This window comes from Eptatretus burgeri, chromosome 8 (genome assembly GCF_056783735.1).
Source record: "Eptatretus burgeri isolate ZD-2024b chromosome 8, Ebu_testis_v1, whole genome shotgun sequence".
NCBI lineage: Eukaryota > Metazoa > Chordata > Myxini > Myxiniformes > Myxinidae > Eptatretus > Eptatretus burgeri.
The window spans coordinates 79,173,836-79,194,751 of NC_140968.1; the positions used below are offsets into that span (position 1 = coordinate 79,173,836).

Here is a 20,916-nt window from a genome sequence, read left to right on the forward strand (position 1 = left end):
TAACACATGTAGAGTTGTGTGTGAAATGGAGACAAATATGTATCTTTCATTTTAGTGGAGGAACCAGGAACACACACACACACACACACACACACACACACACACACACACACACACACACACACACACACACACACACACACACACACACACACACACACACACACACACACACACACACACACACACACACACACACACACAATTCAATAGAACAAATAGAATATTGGATAGAAAAAGGGGAGCGATGGTGATGAGGTCACATCCATTTGTGGTGGATTCAGTGTAACATGTTCTTTCATGATAATTTATAATTTTACCACTATCGAGGAAATAAACGTGGTGTTTTCATCCTTCTTCTTCTTTTGTATGCAGCAAACACCTGCAAGCAGCATCAGTAGCTGAGGGCATGGCTGTAATGCCGCTGCAACACCCCCTATACCTACAGGTTCGGGCAGGAATTTTGTAATTTGTTCAGGGTGCTAGAGATAGCTAGCCTACTCCTCATGAAGGACACCGTGGGATCTTTAACATCCACCAACTAATGCTGGCAGAAGGGACTTCCAGTTTCACGTCCATCCGAAGGACGGCGCACACATTGACGAATCACCCTGCCTGCGAGACACCGGGATGACAGCTGATAGCCGGGTCGGGATTCAAACCCAGGCTCGGCGGCTTGGAAGCGAGTGTGCGTTCCTCAAGGCCATCCTGCCAGCCCGAGTGTTGTCACCTAGAATCACATCCATACATGACATCATGCCTGAATCTTCGTCCTTGATAAGACATCATCAGTTGATGTTTCCTTTTGGGTTCTAGCTTTTGGCAATCCTTACTATTAAACACATTCTTGGTTGAAAAAAAACAACCTTTTTACCACTTGTTTAGACCTACAAAGACATAGTGGTGCCACCAAAGAAGAGCCAATTCACCAAGTATTCAGCAAGCAGCCCTTTTTCCAACAGAAAACGAAAGAAGACTTAACCAATAAAACTGATTTCTCCAGGGCCATAGTTTACAGGATAAGCTTGGGGTGTTGATGACAGCGAGGAGAAGTGATTTGAATTGCCGTGGATGGTGCCAACGGCCGTTGCAGGAGAAAAATTTTGGCGAAACTCTAAATGCACACTGTACTGGAATTCTGGAAACAATTTGTGATATTTGTGAGCGCAGGGACAGCTGGACAAGCGTCCCGTCCAAGGAGCCATGTGATTTTCATGATTCAACGTATCACAGATGGCAAGTTGGCTAAGTCACCAACTTGATCCCATCGGCTGGTACAATAAATGACTTCATCAAACAGCACACCCAGAACTCCCATCCCGATTCGCTTTCCCATAACTGAACCCAATCAATCCACAACTTGTGAGCCACGAGCGGAGCAGTTTGGGACATCTCTCTTCCGCTTTTGTTTGAAATCATTTCGTTTACCTTTGAGATCGGGGGTTAAACAATTCGCAAAATAATGTAGGAGTGGAAAAGAAAAATTCACATAAGGTTTTCATTGAGGGCAGAACTCCACAAATTGCTCGTACGTGCCGGGCAGCATGGTGTGTGGTGTGAGCGGTTAGGCTGAGAATTAATTAAAGGGAAGGTGGTGGGCAAGGGAGACCTGGAGGAAGAATAGGGGTGAACAGAGCGATACGAGAGGAAACAAAAACAAAGGGGTAGAAATTGAGGAGCATGAAAAGGCAACAGAGGAATAGGCCGAACAACAATAAGAAGCTGCAGCCATTAATTTGTATTAAAATCAAAATATGAATGTAATTTTCCAACAATCCCAAAATTGACACAAATCAGTCAGCCAAATTGGTTAGTCAATGGATTATCTCCCCAATTTCTACTGATAATAATAGAGACCTCTGCGATTCTAAATAAACTATGAAAGAAGAGCACCGTTAGGCCTCCTCCAGTTTGCTGGGCATGAGGATGCAATTAAATGTCTCTCAAGTTTCCTCACCATAGATCTTGATAAACCCAAGATGGTGCACCCATCATCAAGAGCGTTCTCGCAAGAAATCAATTCCATCTTCTTTATGAGAGCAAAGTGTTTATACCATCATCACACAAAGAGAATAACGTGTGTGCATGTCGAAAACAATTGGTTGCCTAATCATGGAAGCAGTGGAGAAGAACAGTGGGGTTCGGGTCATATTGGGGGAGACAAGAAAATGTTGCATCACAGAGATGGAAGAATCAAAGCAGAATAATGTGAGGGCAAGGTACATGCAGAAATGAGGTTACTAGGAACTTGCTTGGTATCTTCACAGCCTGACGTGGCTTTAACAAAATCCAGATGGAGAGAGAGAGAGAGAGAGAGAGAGAGAGAGAGAGAGAGAGAGAGAGAGAGAGAGAGAGAGAGAGAGAGAGAGAGAGAGAGAGAGAGAGAGAGAGAGAGAGAGAGAGAGAGAGAGAGAGAGAGAGAGAGAGAGAGAGAAAGAGAGAGAAAGAGAGAGAGTAAGAGAGAGATAGAGAGATAGAGAGATAGAGAGATAGAGAGATAGAGAGATAGAGAGATAGAGAGATAGAGAGATAGAGAGAGATAGAGAGATAGAGAGATAGAGAGAGAGAGAGAGAGAGAGAGAGAGAGAGAGAGAGAGAGAGAGAGAGAGAGAGAGAGAGAGAGAGAGAGAGAGAGAGAGAGAGAGAGAGAGAGAGTTAGAGAGAGAGATAGAGAGAGAGAGAGAGAGAGAGAGAGAGAGAGAGAGAGAGAGAGAGAGAGAGAGAGAGAGAGAGAGAGAGAGAGAGAGAGAGAGAGAGAGAGAGAGAGAGAGAGAGAGAGAGAGAGAGAGAGAGAGAGAGAGAGAGAGAGAGAGAGAGAGAGAGAGACAGACACAGAGAGACAGACACAGAGAGACAGACACAGAGAGACAGACACAGAGAGACAGACACAGAGAGACAGACACAGAGAGACAGACACACACAGACACGTTGAGAACTGAAACAGTCAGCTCTGCCTTGATGAAAGCTGGCTTATCGGTGAGTCAAATAAACAAGGGAAGCTGTGGTGTTGTAACAGCCACGGCGCTAATTGGGTGACCGACGGGACGAGGCCTGCTTGGCAAGGCCTCCCTTTCCTCCACTTTATTCTCACAGTTTCTTTTCCTCTCAACCCTTCCCAAAATCATGCAGGATGTGACAGGAGTTTGTTGACGTCATGACAACAAACCATGACGGACATGGAAGATTTTCTTGACGCACTGCAGTGCCAGCATTTTTTAATTCGTGCCTTTTTTAATGTTTGTATTATTTTAGTGCCTTAGCCTGGTGTTGGCGCAGTGGTTAGGGCGGTGGCTTGGGATCCAAAAGGTCCTGAGTTCAAGCCCCGTTGGGCCACTGAATTTATACACCAGGGGGTTGACTCAGCCTGTCATCCTTCCGAGGTCAGCGAAATGAGTACCAGTGTACTGGTCCCGGTGTATACCCCGGTTAAAATAGGTGTACCATATCCCTGTGTCATAAGAGGCGACCAAGGTTGCGTCAGGAAGGGCATCCGGCGTAAAACATGTGCCAAATCACTATGTGGATCATACGGATGATCCGCTGTGGCAACCCCTAAAGGGTGCAGCCGAAAGAAGAAGAGTATTATTTTAGTGCCAAGAAAATGTAAAATTGCACAAATCTGTAAACATTTTTTTATTGATGTGCTGCCAGGTGTTGGACCAGTTTATTGTTCAAGGGATGTCTGATCTATAATCATGGAGATTTAAGTTCATTGGCGACGCAAGAATGCCTGCAGTTTGGTACCACAGCGTTCATAAACCTTGTGTCCAATTCCTAATTATACATCATATCATCTTTCAAGTCATATGCATGGCAAATGATATCAACAACAATGAAGACGTTAGAGAGAAGATTAATGGGAAAAAGGAGGGAAGGAGGGTGGAAGCAAGGGGGGGTGAAGCATCAGAATGAAGCTTTGTCTTCCTCCAGTGCCCCCTCCGCTGCCTGTATAAACTAGAACTTTGTTGCCTGGGAAGTTGGTATGGTGACTTCCTATGTCACTGTTTTGCTTGTGTCTAGGAAGTCATTCGGCTCGGTCGCTGGTTTGAGGCACGGTACACACTGAATGAAGTCTGCTTCGTTGGTTTGCAGTCAGATTGGCTAGATTTGGAACTCGCACACAGGTTATGAGAATCATTGCTCATATTAAAGGCTCATTGATCCAGTGGTAAGTTCATTTGATGCTTGATAACTGAATTGCAAACTTATAGCAGTATTTGAAGGTCATCGATTTTCATAAAAGTAAGACTCGCACATCCTACACAAGTCCGATATAGGTCACACACCTCCTACATAATATGCCCCCTTCTCCTTGGAAGGGTACTTAATACTTGGAACATTATGTCTGCATAGTCCAACATGAAGACCACTCAGTGGTCAAAATGCCAGACCTGAGCCTCATTTGCCCAACCATAATAGTGAATGGTGACTTCATGTTTGAACAGGCAGCATCCCAGAACAAACTCGACACCACCCAGAATTATAATCGAAGCACCATAACGTATGTATTCGTGCCGCAGCACCTCAGATCATAAGTGTACAGCAATATTCACACATACTCTAGTTCTGATGCTCTTCCTGAAAGCAGATTCAGTGCTGCCAATGAAGCCTTACGGCCAGGATGACATTGGATGATTAGCCGTTGCCTCCCCAATGGTAGTCAGGGTGGGATTTTGGAATGTTGCCTGATGTTACAAGAACAGACTAGTTTCCTTCCAAAGACACAGTAAGTGCAGCATGATGTCGCATGAAGTTTGAGTGGGAAGAGTTATACAGCACAACAAGACCAGCATACGGGGACTCAAACACAAGAAGTACCATCATTAGCATGGACGCGGACCAATTCAAAACACGCAATCATTTGCACCGGAACTTAGTATGACTTTTACACCATGTATGTGTATATATATATATATATATATATATATATATATATATATATATATATATATATATATATATATATATATATATATATATATATATATATATATATATATATATATACACATATCCTAATAAATGCCAATGTGTGTGTGTGTGTCAGTGTGTCCTCCACAACTCCAAAACCAAGAAATCGAGCAGCTTGAAACTTTGCATGCATGCTAAGGGAACTCCGAGGAAGTGCAAGAGTGAAAATTGGGTGTTTGATTTAATTAAAACAACCCTTATGAAGATAATTAGCAGGCTTATTTAATACAATGGGTCCCCAACTCTAAAACTCCAACTGCCACGCACAGCACTGCTCTGGCTCTCGTACACTTTGGGACCGTCTTCATGCACAGTGGGTCCCTGGAATTGACCGCCCATGGCTGTGAGCATACCATCTTTCAGACAGTCCCATTCCACGGGTAGCCCCAATAAAAAAATTTATGCTCCCTCTCCAAGGCTCCACAGTCGACCTCACTACCATGGCCTGTGATGCGCCGGCCAAATAATCCGTGCGGTTTCCTTTGAGAGCTCATTGCGCTTTCCAGTTGTGCCTTTGTGCCCAATTCCTCACCTGGCCTTGCTTGAAAACAGGAGGTTTTACACAACAAACTTACTCTATCTGTTTTTATAATTAACACTCATTGCCTCCTCAGTGCACATTTAACAAGACAACTTACTCTGAAAATTTCCCTGATACAAGAGTAATATAGGCCATGCGGTAACATGGTTGATGCTATTCTTTCTACAATCGAGCGATGGATCCCTCCCATATATCTAATATATAAAGCTCTTTCTAACCACTGACATTAAAAATCGGTACCTTCTGGGTGATGTAGAAAGCTGAAATTTTGCGTGCCAATGGACATCAAAGCCAGTACACCGCAAAAAAAAAAAAAATCAAATCACAGAATTGTCAGACAACATCCATAAATGAAAATATAAGTAAATGTTAAAAAAAAAAAAAAAAAATGCAGGTGAGCGACCTGAGACAATGGGGAAGCATGATTCGTTGTTGCTTACAATGTGTAATGTATGCTTACAACTTACACATTGTAAGTGGGGTATGCATACACATTGGAAGCATACCCCACTAATATATATATATATATATATATATATATATATATATATATATATATATATATATATATATATATATATATATATATTTGTACACATAAACGAATCGGCGACTCAGCGGTTTAAACATTGCAATAACCTCCAAAATGAACCAAAAAAGCCGTGACACATAAACTTTGCAATATTTTAGCTCAAAATCCTGGCACTCAGGGTGAGAATGTTTTGGGCAAGTTAATGTATGAACTTATTAAGACGTTGCTGAATAAACAGCTTAGCAATGTCGTGCATATCCATGCATGTGGGTCACCATTACATAAAGTGAGAAAATGAATTCTCAGCAATCAAATTTCTTTAATACGTTTCCGGACAAATTGTGCTGCCTTCCGGCTCGAGCAGCCAAGAACAATCTCGCCGAATGCCAAGTTTCAGAAACTTGGCAATGTTGTATTTTAACGCCGAGGGCTGATACTCTTCAAATATACAAACGAGCCAAATTATCACGGCTTCTGACATAAACAAACATAAACAGTTGTGGCCAGAGAGCAAAGTGCAGCAGTGACTGCTGTAGAGGTCAGAGCAAAGGCTCCATAAAGTGAGCACTTGAACTCGAGGAGTATAAATCATACATTGTCACCAAAGCGCAGTGTTTGCATAGTTTTGCCTCATAATTTACAATACAGTTAATCACTGTAATTAACTAAAAGTGTCAGCATTACACTGTTTATAGCAAACATATTAAAGCAATTGCATTACTAATGACCAATGTGACCTGTATATAATTAGGGGCAGCTAAGTTGTTGCGTTTTTCCTCGACCCAGATTTCCCTGGTGATGAGAGGCCCTTCAGCAAAAGGACAAAGCAGGCCTGAAACCCAGCCCCTCACATATCCATGCACATCAGCTTGGCTCACCCACTGCTCTCAAAGGGAAATGTCCTTGAAGCATCATACCACAAGGTTAGACGGCCCACACTGGCCCTAATGGAAGCCATCAGAGATGGGAGAAGGATATGTGACCCATTGTGTTCAAATGCTGAAGTTTGTGATATCTTTGGAGAAAAGAGGATGTTGGATGCCCAACAAGCATCACAGAAGCTTTGACTCCCACCCTCTCTTCTCCTGTGATCCCACTCGCAAGGACTAAGTATCATTCTATGGAGCACTTATAAAGCCACAGGTGTGAACATAAATTAGAATTGGTTGGCAAGATGTGTCAAATTGGCAGACTCCATCACGGGCCCGGCCAAGCCTCCAAGCAAACGATGCTACCCGCAGCCGTATGCTGCATATGAAAGAAGAAGTAAGAAGAAGATGAAGAAGAACAAGAAAGCAGATTCCGATGGTCTCATTCATCGTGATTTTCACAAGCAGCTCAAGTCAAAAGTCAAAAAGAACCAGCATGAGCAGGTACCTAACTGAAGCAAGAATAAATAAAAAAAGACAGAGGCAGACAAATGGAACAAGGGGATGAAGCACGATAGAGGCATTGATGCAAAAGAAGCAAAAAAACTTGCAAAAAATAGAATTGCAGAATACAAATAAGAAAGGGTGAAGGAAAGCAAGATATAACATCGAGATGTGAGGTAGTCCTTCAGCTTACTGTATCAATGGCCATTATGATCATCAGTTGGTGAAATTGACTGGTATTGAGGTTTTCAACCATTCAATCCCAGATTCTCTCTCAGCAACTGATCCACAACTTTTGTCTCTGAAGGTGAGAGAGAGAGACAGACAGAGACAGAGACAGAGACAGAGACAGAGACAGAGACAGAGAGAGAGAGACTTTGACTTTTGTATCTTTTTAATATAAAAATAGAAAAGAAAGCCCCCAAATGGGAGTTAAATTTTCATTTCAGAGAAAGAAGGAAAACTAAGAAACAATTTCTGAAGAAAGGAAAGGATGAATCGGGTGGATTATACACGAAATATTTCACAAAAGGATAAACATTCTTCTCGAACTTTGCAAATAACTTCCTTTATACACCATTTTGATTGGAACTGCGGTAATCTTCCAGTTACTGAAAAGAAAGCAAAATCCAATTTAACACGACTTATTACAAGATTTTGGAACAAGAACAAAGCATCTTCATCATTTACCCCAACACCATCAAGTTTTCTTTTCCTTGACTTATATACCGCCATCTTTGCCTGAGCAAGCAGGAAATTGGCTAACACAGCATTGGAATTTTTGTGTGGGATATCCAATCCATAGAATGAACACACAAGTGTTAAAAATCAAACCAAACCTCACAAAACAATTCCGAAGTAAAATAAATAAAGGTGCCAACCGTTGGCATTCAACATAGATGTGAAAAAAGTTTTCAGATTTCTTACAAAAAGGACATTCATCTACAAGCAGATTTGAAAAATGGTGTAACAAGTGATTAGAAGGAAGGATCCAGTGTACTGGTCTCCATTGGAGCTCGCCATGTCGTGGTGGTACAGGAGGGTGATAAAAACCTTTCCAGTTAGGAAAATAAGGGGGAGAACAAGGTAAGAGGTCTCTCCATCAAACTCTCTGCTGTGTTATTTGCCGTTGTGAAAGAAATTTTACACAACCCAAATAAAGGTCTTTTTGTTTGGGAAGGCCATTGAAGCCTACGTTAAAAGGGGGACAAGGAAGAGGGCTGGCAAGAGAAAAATCACATTCGAGTTCAGGAAAGGTAGAGAGAGAAGGTATTTGATGTGTATTTTGTTCATTGCTTTGGTGGTCCTGCTCCCAAGCAGGTGCGAGCTGTGTGTATGTCCAAAGCACACTACATAATATGTGTGCCACGATTCGAGAGGATCGCACACCGACCAGGCTTGCCAATGCATCAGCTCCGATCCAGCTGCCGTTTGGGCTGAGAAGATCTGCGACAGATTGAACACCCTTGTCGGTAAAGCGTTGAATAAAATACCTATCAGCAGGCATATCATGGAAAAGGGAGTTGTAGAACAAAGGTTCTTCCAGAAACATCTGTTTCATGTAGGAATGTGTAGCTCTTGTTATTGTCAGAGCTTGCCACGCATTTAGTATGCTCTGATAGAAACCAGAGAGGGGTGATGTGTCGATTTTGGAAAGGTCCATCAAGAAAAGAGAGTGGTCATAGCCTAGCCTCCCAGCCTGTTGCAAAAGGTGACGAGCGACGTTGACCCATGGTGGAGAGGGTCACGTGTATAGCATGTGAAGAGCAACCGAGAGTCGAAAGGCCATTAGCCGGCTCTTTATGTCGACCAGGCCTTGGCCTCCATCGGTCAGTGGTAAACTGAGGACCCCAGGTCGCAGCCAGTGTTTCCCATCCCAGAAAAAGGACACAAAGCACTTCTGGAGCTGTTGAAACAACACCGCTGGAGGATGCAGCACGAAGAACCTGTGCCATAAGGTCGAGGCCACCAGTGTGTTGATGACCAAGATCCTTCCACGATATGACAGTTGTGTGATCAGACCTTTCCATTTTTTCAGTTTACCCTCAACAAACTCGAGCAGACCAGCCCACTTCTTTGCTACTGTGGTATTAGTACCAAAGAACACTCCAAGGTATTTCACACCATCATTGGCCCATGACAGTGGATCAGGAAGTCTTGGCGCCAAGTAGCACAATGGACCGAGCCAAAGGGCGCTCGTTTTGTTCTAATTTACTTTGGCTGAAGAAGCCTTTTCGAATAAGGACAAACAATAACGAACGATGTTAATGTCATTGATATCTTTTATGAATACACACACGTCATCGCCGTATCCCAGTACCTTGATGGGTCGTTCAAGATGGGACAAACTAACCCCTGTTAGTCGACAGCGCAAAGAAACCAGTAGGTGTTCGATGGAGAGAGCATAAAGCAACCCGGAAAGAGGGCAACCTTGTCTAATTCCCTTGTTAATAGACAAAGGTGCAACAAGTTCATTGTTTATCTTAAGCACACTATAAATATTATTATATAGTATTTCAATATAAGAGATGAAGGTTGAACTAAGTCCAAACCGCTCAAGTACTTCGAAAAGGTACCGATGGTCAACACGGTCAAAGGCTTTCTCCTGATCAAGGCGAAGAAGTCCTAAATCTTTAGGGTTTTCCTTGCACAGTTCAATGATGTCTCTCACAAGTGAGATGTGGTTGTTTAAACAACGACACCATGTATAGGACCGATCAGAAAGGTGCTGCACGCGCCAAATATCATGAAGATTATATTTTGCAATGATGTTTGCAAAAAGTTTTGCGGTCCATGGTTGGGGTTCCGGCCCGTTCCGGTCAAATGAAGGATTAACAGTTAAGTTAAAATCTCCACCAATAATTAGACAAGTCTGCAAATCCAGTGTTTGCAAGAATTTTCTCAGTTCGGCAAAAAGGAGATCCGCTCGTCATTTTTGCTTGGAGCGTGCACATTGAGAATTGTGAACTTGATCTGATTGATAGAGAAGGTCACGGAGGCGAGGTGTCCATCAATAATACTCATAAATTTAAGGCAGGACGGATGGAAATGTTTCTCTAAGACAAACATGATGCCTGCCTTCAACGTGGAGTTGTTTTTGTTTGAGTTGCTTTGTAACAAAGCTATGTCGAGACTGTTGACCTCTACCAGCTGTTTAATTTGGATCTTGCGGAGCGGACTCCCACCACCATTAACATTTATCGTTCCAATCATGAAACTGGCAATGAGGAAAATAATAGCTTCGAAGAATAAGTTCAGAAGTGGGATAATTGATTAGGATCCCTTTTCGCCTTGGCAATCAATTTTTTTAAGCGGTGACGGTGTGTCTGGTGGAAACCGAATAAGTCAGGCTTACGTACGATAGCCTGAGCACACTCAGGGAAGGACGGTAGATCTGGAAAGTATTCCGTCAGGTTTATATTGTGTTTCCTGTATGTATTTTGTAAGAAGAGTCTTATTTGTTCAGGGGGAGTAGGACTTTGACCGGTGAGCTTCTCCACCATTTCCACCTGACTGTTCCAGTTTGCTTCCTCCAAGTCAGATTCGTCAGAGTCAGTTTTAGTTTCCGAGTCACACAAACTTGTACAGTCCTGCATATCGATACTGTCGTCAGTATTGATACACGGATCTGTATTGGTTACCGGGTCTATGTGCTCTTCCTTTGTGGGAACATCTCCTGGTGAAGTAACGGAAATAATCAGGGGATTTGATGAAACGGAAACACCATCAGCGGATGTAGAGATCTCGCTTCCCTCGACCGTCCCGGTGTTATCGACCTCCAACGGCGTGGAGGTATACAGTACTTTGGGGGTCTCTCGTAAAACATCCATTTTAACATTTCCAGCTTCACCACGTGATGGACTGTGAGCAGTAACAGGGTTAACATTTGTTTTGCTATTTCCTGCTGACAAGGATTCAGGGTTAACATTTACCAAAGTGACAGCAGGTTCATCACCAGTGGTCTGTGTATCACCGTCAATGGATTTTCCAATAGGAGAGTTTTTAACGAGTGAAACAGTTTTATTTACTGCGATAACAGGTAAAGTGGTCTCTGTCAGGGAGACGTCGATGTCTTTCTTTCTTTTTCAAAGTCTTTCTCTTCCTTGATGAAACGATGGTGAAACCATCCCAAACATTCGTTTTGCCGTTTAGACTATCGGACTGGGAGGACTGAGTTTTGTGACCGGACAAGGGATTCGCTTCCTTCACAGTCGAGAAGAAGAAGAAGACGTATACTTGTTGACGACGTTTGTTTCATCGTTTGACAAAGTCGCCTTTGGGCAAGATCGTTTCAAGCGTCCGAAATTACCACATTCGAAACATTTCAGGGTGTCAGTGGTTATGTAGACTTGGTAATCATGATTATCAATTTTGAGTTTTAAAACGATGTTCAAGGTTCTTTCAGCGTTAGAGGGAGGAAGCACCACACGAGCTTGTCTCCGAAAAGACATCACATGCTTCGTCCGATCGTCCTGGCTCCGTAAAGGTAACATGGTGATCTGAGAAACCACAGAACCATAACGAGATAGTTCGGAGATCAGCGTCTGATTCTTCAGGAAAGGAGGAGCGTTGGAGATCATGTCCTTCACGGCCGGAGTGTCCAGAGGGGAGACGAGCACGAAATGTCCGTCATCTGTTGATAGTCCGGTCGATACGATTTCGTGAACCAGTTCTGTCTCAGACACGAAGATTACCACACGTTTGTTCATTCGCGAGGGGCACGAACTTTGTCAGTACCGACTATGTTTCCTGTAGCGATAACGAGATCCTCGATGCTGACGTCGTCGGGTGGGACACAGACGACGCCATGTTTTCGTGTTAATGCTTCAAATGCCGAATAACGGGAATAGGAAGGGGGTGGAGGGCGTGTGATTGATCTCGTGCAGTAATTAAGTACGAGCCGAGACAGGTTTCCAAAGGAAATAAACACAGCTACAGGAAGGAAAAAACGATCAGTTGAAGGGCCGGGATGGGCCGCCAACTAAAAGTTATCCACAAGAAGCTGTGGGCTCTTTCTCTCTCTATCTCGGGGAAAAGGTATGCGAGGAGAAAACAGGGGGATGGGGATGGGGATGGGGAGGGGAAGAGATGAACCGAAGGCCAAACCATGAAATAACAAGGACAGATGGGCGGGGAGGGGTGACGCAGGCGCGAGGGAAGGCCGAAGCGCGAGGTCTAATGAAGAGGGGAGGGAAGAGGGGAGGGTGGGAGCACAAATAACGATGCGTAGAAGGAAACAAAGGAAGGGAGGTGAAAAACGATGCGAAAGGGGATAGAAAGGTGAAAAAACAGGGCAGATCACAGCTCACCAAGACCACACAGCCGCCATGACACTCCACTCAACTCACCAACAGCCAGCAGGGAGAGAGAGACAGAGACAGAGACAGAGACAGAGACAGAGACAGAGACAGAGACAGACCAGTGGTGGGAGGGGGAGAATCACCACCGGAAGAAGGACAAATTTTCATCCAACTTTTCTAGATCAGTTTTTTTGTGTCGATGGCGAATATGAAAGGTGATCAGCCAGGTTTGGGGGCGTTTCCGAGATATTGCGGGTCAAATGTCAACCGGGGTCAAATTTAGCCAATTATGAGTTTTTACTATAAAACTGATTCTGAAAGCTAAAATGCAGTATTTTTATGACTCGTTTATGCTTTCAAGTGTCTAATCTTTATAAAAAAAAAAAACACAACTCGCATCTTTTTATGGGTGACCTTGACTCAAAGCTCAAAGATCAACAAATAATAACAACCGATGCAAAAACTGATACAATGCTGACACCGAGATAATTGGTTGCTCAAAATAGTAATCATCGAATGTTTCATCTAAGCTAAACTAGAGGTGCGGGCCGTCCTACGTCCGTTCTTTCTGCCCCACCGTTGTAGCGTGCCACAAGGGCACCCACTTGCCCCCAAAAGTTTTTTTTTTTAATCTAGTTTTTTTTGCTATTTAAATTTCATTATCATATGTAGTTTCTAACCACTATAGTAATAAAAATTCATGCATTGTCTATTGATTTTTATTCAGACATTGCCTTAAAAAATATATATCACATTTTTCTTTAAAATATCTGAAAATCTTTTTCTTAACGCATAAATGCCCTTTTGTCTGAACTGCCCCTGCTCCTCATAGATTATAGATGAAACATTAAGATGCTTTAGTATGTTATACCCCTAAAAACATGTTTCAATCAGGTACAGTCAGATGAATCAACAGTTATTACATTTAAGAAATCTTGCTAAAGACAGTGGAAGTAGTATACCTACGTCACTGGATACAATCACTATAGATGTTAGTCGGACATTTCATCACAATCACTGTCTTCACTGTAGTTTGATAACTCGTCTTCACTTTCTTCATCAGAAATATTACACAGAAGTTCCACAACCTCCACAGGATATGGTATATCAACCCAATGGATTGATAAATCTTCAGTCCACCCATGGTTTACTGGAGTGACCAAGAATTGCTGGGGTCTGTGAGCCAGACGCCACATCCTGGCTACATAGTTACTTCGAGCTGAATGTAATGCCAGTGCTGACTCACATGGGGGTAATGCACACAGATCAGCTACCTTGCCGTCACGAAATCGATTCCAGAAAATAGTACATCTGGCTTCATTCATACGTTTGCATCTCCTTTGATTGTAGATTGCACAAGTACATATTTTGAAGTCCATCAAACACTACGCTGGAAAGTTGTTGCTCGTTGCCCAGTTCTGCGAATACTTTCTGCATATTTTCATCATCTTTTATCAGTGTCCACCAAGTTTTCTTCCCTTTTCGGAAAAATGAAGAAACGTAGTCATTTCCCGAAAACGCGTGGATACCAAGCAATGCACGTTTCTGGAGTTCAGTGAGTTGACATTGACTCAGATCAAGGAATCGCCAACCTTTGCCACTCCCATGATCTATGATGATCTTTAAATTTTCACGTTCGTTGGTCTGTAAAATGATGGGAATGTCTGTATCCCCAGAACTTGAACGCACGACACAGACCGTGGGACCACCAGAGTTTTCATCTCGTGCATGTTGGGTGAGGTAGCAGATCTTTATATCAGCTTCTATGTGGTCAGTAGCCAGGACTGGTATTTCCCCTGAGCAGTGTGACATTATCTTCATGCAGAGATTCCCCCTTGCATAGTACACAACTCGGTCTCCAGTGAGACTTTCCTCTTCACAGAGAACCTGTTCAATCAGCTCCATCATTCTCTCTTTGTTCCCTCCATTGCACATAAACTGTCCAAATGCAGCTAGAATTCTGATATCAGGTGTGCGCAGAATGTACTCATCTGACTGCCCTCTTGCAGTTTGTTCAGCCTGTTTTATGGAATGTGCATTGTATGTGTCACACGCGAAATATACCACATTGTAACGTGTGGGTATGTCAGCCATAATTCTCCTGGCTAACAACCGAAACGCATCTGGTACATTCACCAACGAACGTAAATACGCAATAAGGTCAATCACGTAAACTGCATTTTCTGGGACATCATAGGCTGTGTTCGGTAAATTCAGTGATGTGAGTGCAGCAGTTTCAGCTGAACCGTGCAAAAAAGGAATTTCGTTCCGGGGGTGACAAGAGAAAAAATATATTAGTAACAACATATTTAAAGTTACATAACTTTCCGATAAATTACTGCAGCGCCTTGTAATTTAATAACAAAAAAACACGTTGTTGTAGTGGAAAGATGAGAGAAAATTGGCGGCATGTTATCGAAAATTAGAATAAGATATTGGCTTTAAGCCTGTACAGAGTATTTTAGCTTTCAGAATCAGTTTTATAGTAAAAACTCATAATTGGCTAAATTTGACCCCGGTTGACACAACATCAGCATCGTAACAGCCAATGATAGTAAAAAGTTGCTTGAGGGGCCGCCCTTCCGGGATTGGGGGCCCTAAAGCTTCAGCTTCATTAGTTTCATACTAGATACGCCACTGGCTGCAAAAGATGGAAATTACTCATTGTCATTTTCATCAATTTATTGTTTTCAATTTTAGCGTTTTTTTTTACACAGACTTCAGGCTATTTTACCAGTTTGAAATTGTTTGCAATTTTTAAAAAAAAAATCAATATTTTTGAAAACATTCTGGGGGCAAGGAGGTGCCCCTGGGGGACCCCACAAGGACACATGGGTGGGAAAATGGGCAAGGGGTGCCCGTTCCTCTATTTTAGCTTAGATGAAACATTGATCACAATTTTCAGCAACATAGACCAGTTTTAGGCATTTTATCTGTTTTTTCACTAGTTGTTATTTGTTGACCTTTGAACTTTGAGTTAAGGTCAGCCCTAAAATGATTTGATTTTCTGTTTTCATAAAGATTAGACACTTGAAAGTATAAACGAGCCATAAATACAGAGTATTTTAGCTTTCAGAATCAGTTTTATAGTAAAAACTCATAATTGGCTAAATTTGACCCCGGTTGACATTTGACCCGCAACATCTCGGAAAAGCCCCCGAACCTGGCTGATCACCTTTCATATTCGTAATCTACACAAAAAAACTGGTCTAGAAAAGTTGGATGAAAATTTGTCCCTCTTCCTGTGGTGATTCCCCCTTCCTACCACTCCACTAAGACAGAGAGAGTGAGAAAGAGAGAGTTTATCTCACCCATCTCTCACCAAACTAAAAGAAGGACATCTCTGCTATCTCGGAAAACACGAGGTGACATAAAGGAAAAGGGTACAAAACATAATTTTTTAACTCTCAGTCATCAATTTGTTTCTGTATTTCAGTTTCATCCCCAGGAGAAAATCAACTTGAAATATTAAGCTTATAACTAGAATATCCATAACATGGTACTTCCTCTTTGAAGGACATACTCACAATTGTCCAAGAAACACTGTTTTATACTTTTCAATATATAAATGTGTTTCATAAGAAAGATACACTGATGTACTGTACTACCCCAATAAAAATGAATATTCGTAAAGAGCATGGTACATCTAATCAATTAATTACTCTTATTGACAGTCAAACCACAACAAAAACACAAAATTATCCTGCTTGAATGAGTACAGTGCAGTTAGCAGATGCATATTGGACTGGGAATCAATCCCAAATTCAGTGGTTGCATCCATCATTTCTTGGGTGCATTGCCCCTGCACAATCGAGCGGGAAGTTATAATTGCTTCAGGATGCCGGCAACAACTCAACTCTTCTTCATGAAAGACACCGTGGGATCTTTAATGTCCACCAACTAATACCAGCACAGGGGACACCCAGCTTAGCGTCGACGTGAGGGAGGACTCATACTTTGATGAATCGTGAAACACCAGGATGAAGGTTTATAGTTGTGTAGGGATAAAAAAAAATGCAAGCTCGACAGCTCAGAGGTGAGTGCGTGCACCTTTAGAATGAGTACAATGAAAGAATAAATTTAGTTTCACATAAAATTTCAGATAACACTGAACAACAAATTTCAAAAATTTTTTTTTACTGGAGATGTGTAAAGTGATTAAGACTAATTTGGGTACGCTGATTTCAAAAATCATAACCGTTTTGCTGTATCACGTCAGGATTTTCAGGAACAGAAATATTCCCATTGCCTCGAAGTCAGGATTTCAATGAAATTTACATACGTCTTTAACATGTCTATTTCGTACAATTGTTGTTAACTTGTGTTATATTTCTTTCTTTCAGATAAAGATGAGTAGGCGTTCCTGTACCAATCATCCTGACAACTTCTGTTATGTCTGTGGTCGGTATACCAAAAAAGATCAACAGCGAAGTATATCTACAGCAGTGAAAATGAAGGCCGCCTACTTTCACTACTTCGGGTGTAAGGTGGGGGACCAAGAACAGAGCTGGGCACCACACATCTGCTGCACAAGCTGTCACACAACCTTGACTCAGTGGTTGGTGGGCAAGCGCGCGAGCATGCCATTTGCGGTGCCCATGATATGGCGTGAGCCGCAGAATCATCATGATGATTGTTATTTCTGCTGCACAAGCATCGCTGGCTTCAACAAGAAGAATAAAGGTCACATCAAGTACGCTGACTGCGTCTCTGCTCGTAAACCTGTGCCTCATGATAACGAGAACCCCGTTCCAACACCTCCAGCTGATCAGAACATAGCTGTAAGCAGTGGTGAAGAGGATGGTGATGATGAACCTTTTGAACCCGACACTCAAGAATCACACCTTCTGAACCAGGGAGACTTAAATGATCTTGTAAGAGATCTCTCGCTGTCAAAGGCTGCAGCAGTGGAATCTACTTGAACCTAACACCAAGATATCCTTGTTCAGAGCACGTCACAGAGACATGGCTGAGTTCTTTGAGATGGAAGACATGATGACATTCTGCAGTGACATCAACGGTCTGTTGAAAGAACTTGGGTGTGATCACGATCCTGCAGACTGGCGCCTCTTCATCGACTCGGGGAAGAACAGCTTGAAGGCTGTTTTGCTCCACAATGGCAACGAGAAACCATGAGTCCCACTGGCTCACGCGTTCGGCATGACAGAGACCTATGAGACTATGCGGCAGCTGCTTGATTCCATCAAGTACAATGACTTCAACTGGCACATCTGCGGAGACTTGAAAGTGGTGACGCTGTTGTTAGGGCTGCAGTCAGGCTACACGAAATACATGTGCTTCCTTTGTCTCTGGGATAGCAGAGACGACAAGAATCACTGGACGAAGAAAGATTGGGAAGAGCGAAAAGAGCATGTACCTGGTCGACACAACGTGAAGCATGTCGCCCTTGTCGACCCAGCCAAGGTTTTCCTTCCACCACTCCACATAAAGCTCGGCTTGATGAAAAGTTTTGTACGGGCAATGGATCTGAATGGGCGTGGGTTTTTATACCTCAAGGAAAAGTTTGGCAACACCTTGTCGGAGGCCAACATCAAGGCTGGTGTCTTTGTTGGACCGCAAATCCGACAGATTATGAAGGACGAAACTTTTCCGACAACTCTAAACCCCAAAGAGCTGGCAGCGTGGAGGAGCTTCAAAGCTGTGACGGACAACTTCTTGGGGAACGAGCGCGCGGACAACTATGAAGAAATAGTGCAGCAGCTGCTGGAGTCCTTCAGGAAACTTGGCTCCAGGATGTCCCTGAAAATCCATTTCCTACACCAGCACCTGAACTTCTTCCCTGACAACTTGGGAGCAGTCTCGGACGAGCACGGCGAGCGATTCCACCAAGAGATTTCACTCATGGAGACGTGTTACCAAGGGCGGCACAACCCGAACATGATGGGCGATTTCTGCTGGTTCCTGCATCGTGAAACTGACACAGAGCAGCACAAACGCAAAGCCAAATGCCTAAAGCATTTTTAATTACATTCTAGTGGAGTTTTTCTGTAATTTCTATAATTTTGAAGCATTCATGATGAAATAAATGAATACATGAATTTTTGTAAATTTCATTGAAATCCTGACTTCTAGGCAATGGGAATATTTCTGTTACTGGAAATCCTGACGTGATACAGCAAAACGGTTATGATTTTTGAAATCAGCGTATCCAAATTAGTCTAAATCACTTTACACATCTCCAGTAAAAAATTTTTGTTGTTCAGTGTAATCATTTTAGTTTTGTGTGCAGATCTCAAAGCACAACATCAGAATGTTTTATGAATTTTTATTTTTTTGAATATTTCGACTGCAAAACAAACTACAAAATACACTCTATGATATTGTTGCAGGAATGATCTTTAGGGGTTAATAAAGCAGTTTCGTAGAATGACAGTAATTTCTTCGCATTTGTTTAGAAAAGTGTGACATCCGATTTGAGCAATAGATGTGGAGTGAGATATTTATTTTTCCTCTCCTATTCAAACCTCTGGTTGTGCATTAGTAATGTTCCTAAGCTCTGCTTACATGTCTTCACCAAGCCCACACGAGAGGTTTGCACTTCCAACCGTGAGAATGTGCAGGTGTGGTGAATCTGCATTGAGATAGTGGCCACGAGTCTCACAACAGGAGCTGATTGCCGGGGCAAAACAGAATTGAGAGAGTTGGAAAATGCCTCACCATTGGGAGCTCATGCGGCCGGCGCGAGGTCAGATCGGTGGTTGACTCATGTGCAGTTGTCAGTCGGCGACGCAACTTACACAGAGAGGCGGGTTGGCCATTGCAGCTGCTTTTGAGAGAGGTAAAAGCCGAGTGAGTAACAATGAAGCTGGAGGAGAGTGCCTGAGATCGGCAGGAAATCTCTTAGTGTGCAGAACTGAGTGCGCCAGAGCTGTGAACATTTATTTCCCCAAAGCAACGAGATTTTTGACGGGAGTGACAGTTACGCCGGATTGAACCAGGGAGCTGCCGACTTGTTGAGTTGTACTCAAGACTTCTATACAACTTGCCTCCAGGTTTGAACTCAACCTCTCGGCATTGTTTTAGTTCTGTATTCTTGTTGAGTGCATGAACGGGCCCGAAGACAAGAACCATAAAGAAGTCTGTGATGTTTGGTTTGTTCGAGGGCAGGAAGGGTTATAACCAGGTTTTTACTGATTAATTTACATTTGTTTGTTGCATACTCGTTTTTGCTTTATGTGGTCCTTCTTCTGTGCCATTTAATTGTTAAATAAATGTACCTGGTCTCAGGGTTGGATTTTGCTCGTACTAGTGATCTGACTTGGTCTCATCCCGGTGATTTAATATCGTTGAATGAGCTGGCTTAATCCGGCTCAGAGCGCTCATGATCTATGGTTGCTCGGCCAGATTAGGAAGGTCACGAGTGCCTATCAGCACATCACCCAGTTAATTACATGGTTCCAACGAGGATTGTAACGTGACAAACAGGTCCGGGAACTTCGCTTGAGGCTGTGGACTCAGCCGGCGGTTGTGGTCATTTTGATGTGACACACAGAACTTGAACTGGGTCGTGGCTATTAGAATATGTTTTCTATGTATCGTAAATGTCTCAGCTCATAGAGGAGTAAAAGACAAAAGGTAGCAGGTTCATCAACTACCAAAGGGTATGGAGGGAACATGCACAAGGAGGAAAGGAGGAATAACACAAAAATGAATAACAATGGCACGGAGATTAACCGAATGCGAAAGAAAAAGAAAGAATCAGAATGTGTAGAAGAGATTGTGGATGTTCAAGGGTGAGTGCATGGGCAGCACGAGGTAATGATGGGCAGCACATTTGAAAGAATGATATGAGGAAGATGAGTCAACAGGGCCTGGGAGACAATTTCACAATTGGAAGAATAATGGGGACAAATGAATCTAGGTGGGCAACCAGTCAGAACTTTGATCGGGTTAGCAGGGGAGAGTTTGTTGGGGAATACTTGTGACTTGAGATGGCCATAGCAAGGGGCAGAGATAAGAGAGGGCAGGAGGAGCAAGGCCAGATGTAATCTTAAATAGCGTGCTCATCAAGTTGGCACCGGTGAGAGTGTGACAGACTGACAGTCCCTGGAATTCACTCTGTGTCTTGAGATTCCAATGATGAATAAAGCCTTGTATTTGGCTGGCTTAAGAGGAGCAAGGTGGGAAGGAGCACCAGCCCAGAGCAGGGAGCCATATTGCATGGAACTCTGCATGAAA

At 42.9% G+C, this 20,916-nt stretch overlaps 1 protein-coding gene across 3 annotated transcripts in view; it reads right to left on the reverse strand.

Moving 5' to 3' along the window:
- The window catches only part of LOC147022129 (semaphorin-5A-like), a 140,599-nt gene that overhangs the window by 97,637 nt on the left and 22,046 nt on the right, over nt 1–20,916 (reverse strand). Inside the window, exon 2 of one of the 3 annotated variants that reach the window (XM_085892734.1) lies at nt 7,611–7,718. The exons of the other annotated variants lie outside the window; for them this stretch is intronic. The gene's annotated coding sequence lies outside the window, so the exon portion shown is untranslated. The remainder of the gene's footprint in view (nt 1–7,610; nt 7,719–20,916) is intronic. 3 annotated transcript variants of the gene reach the window in all.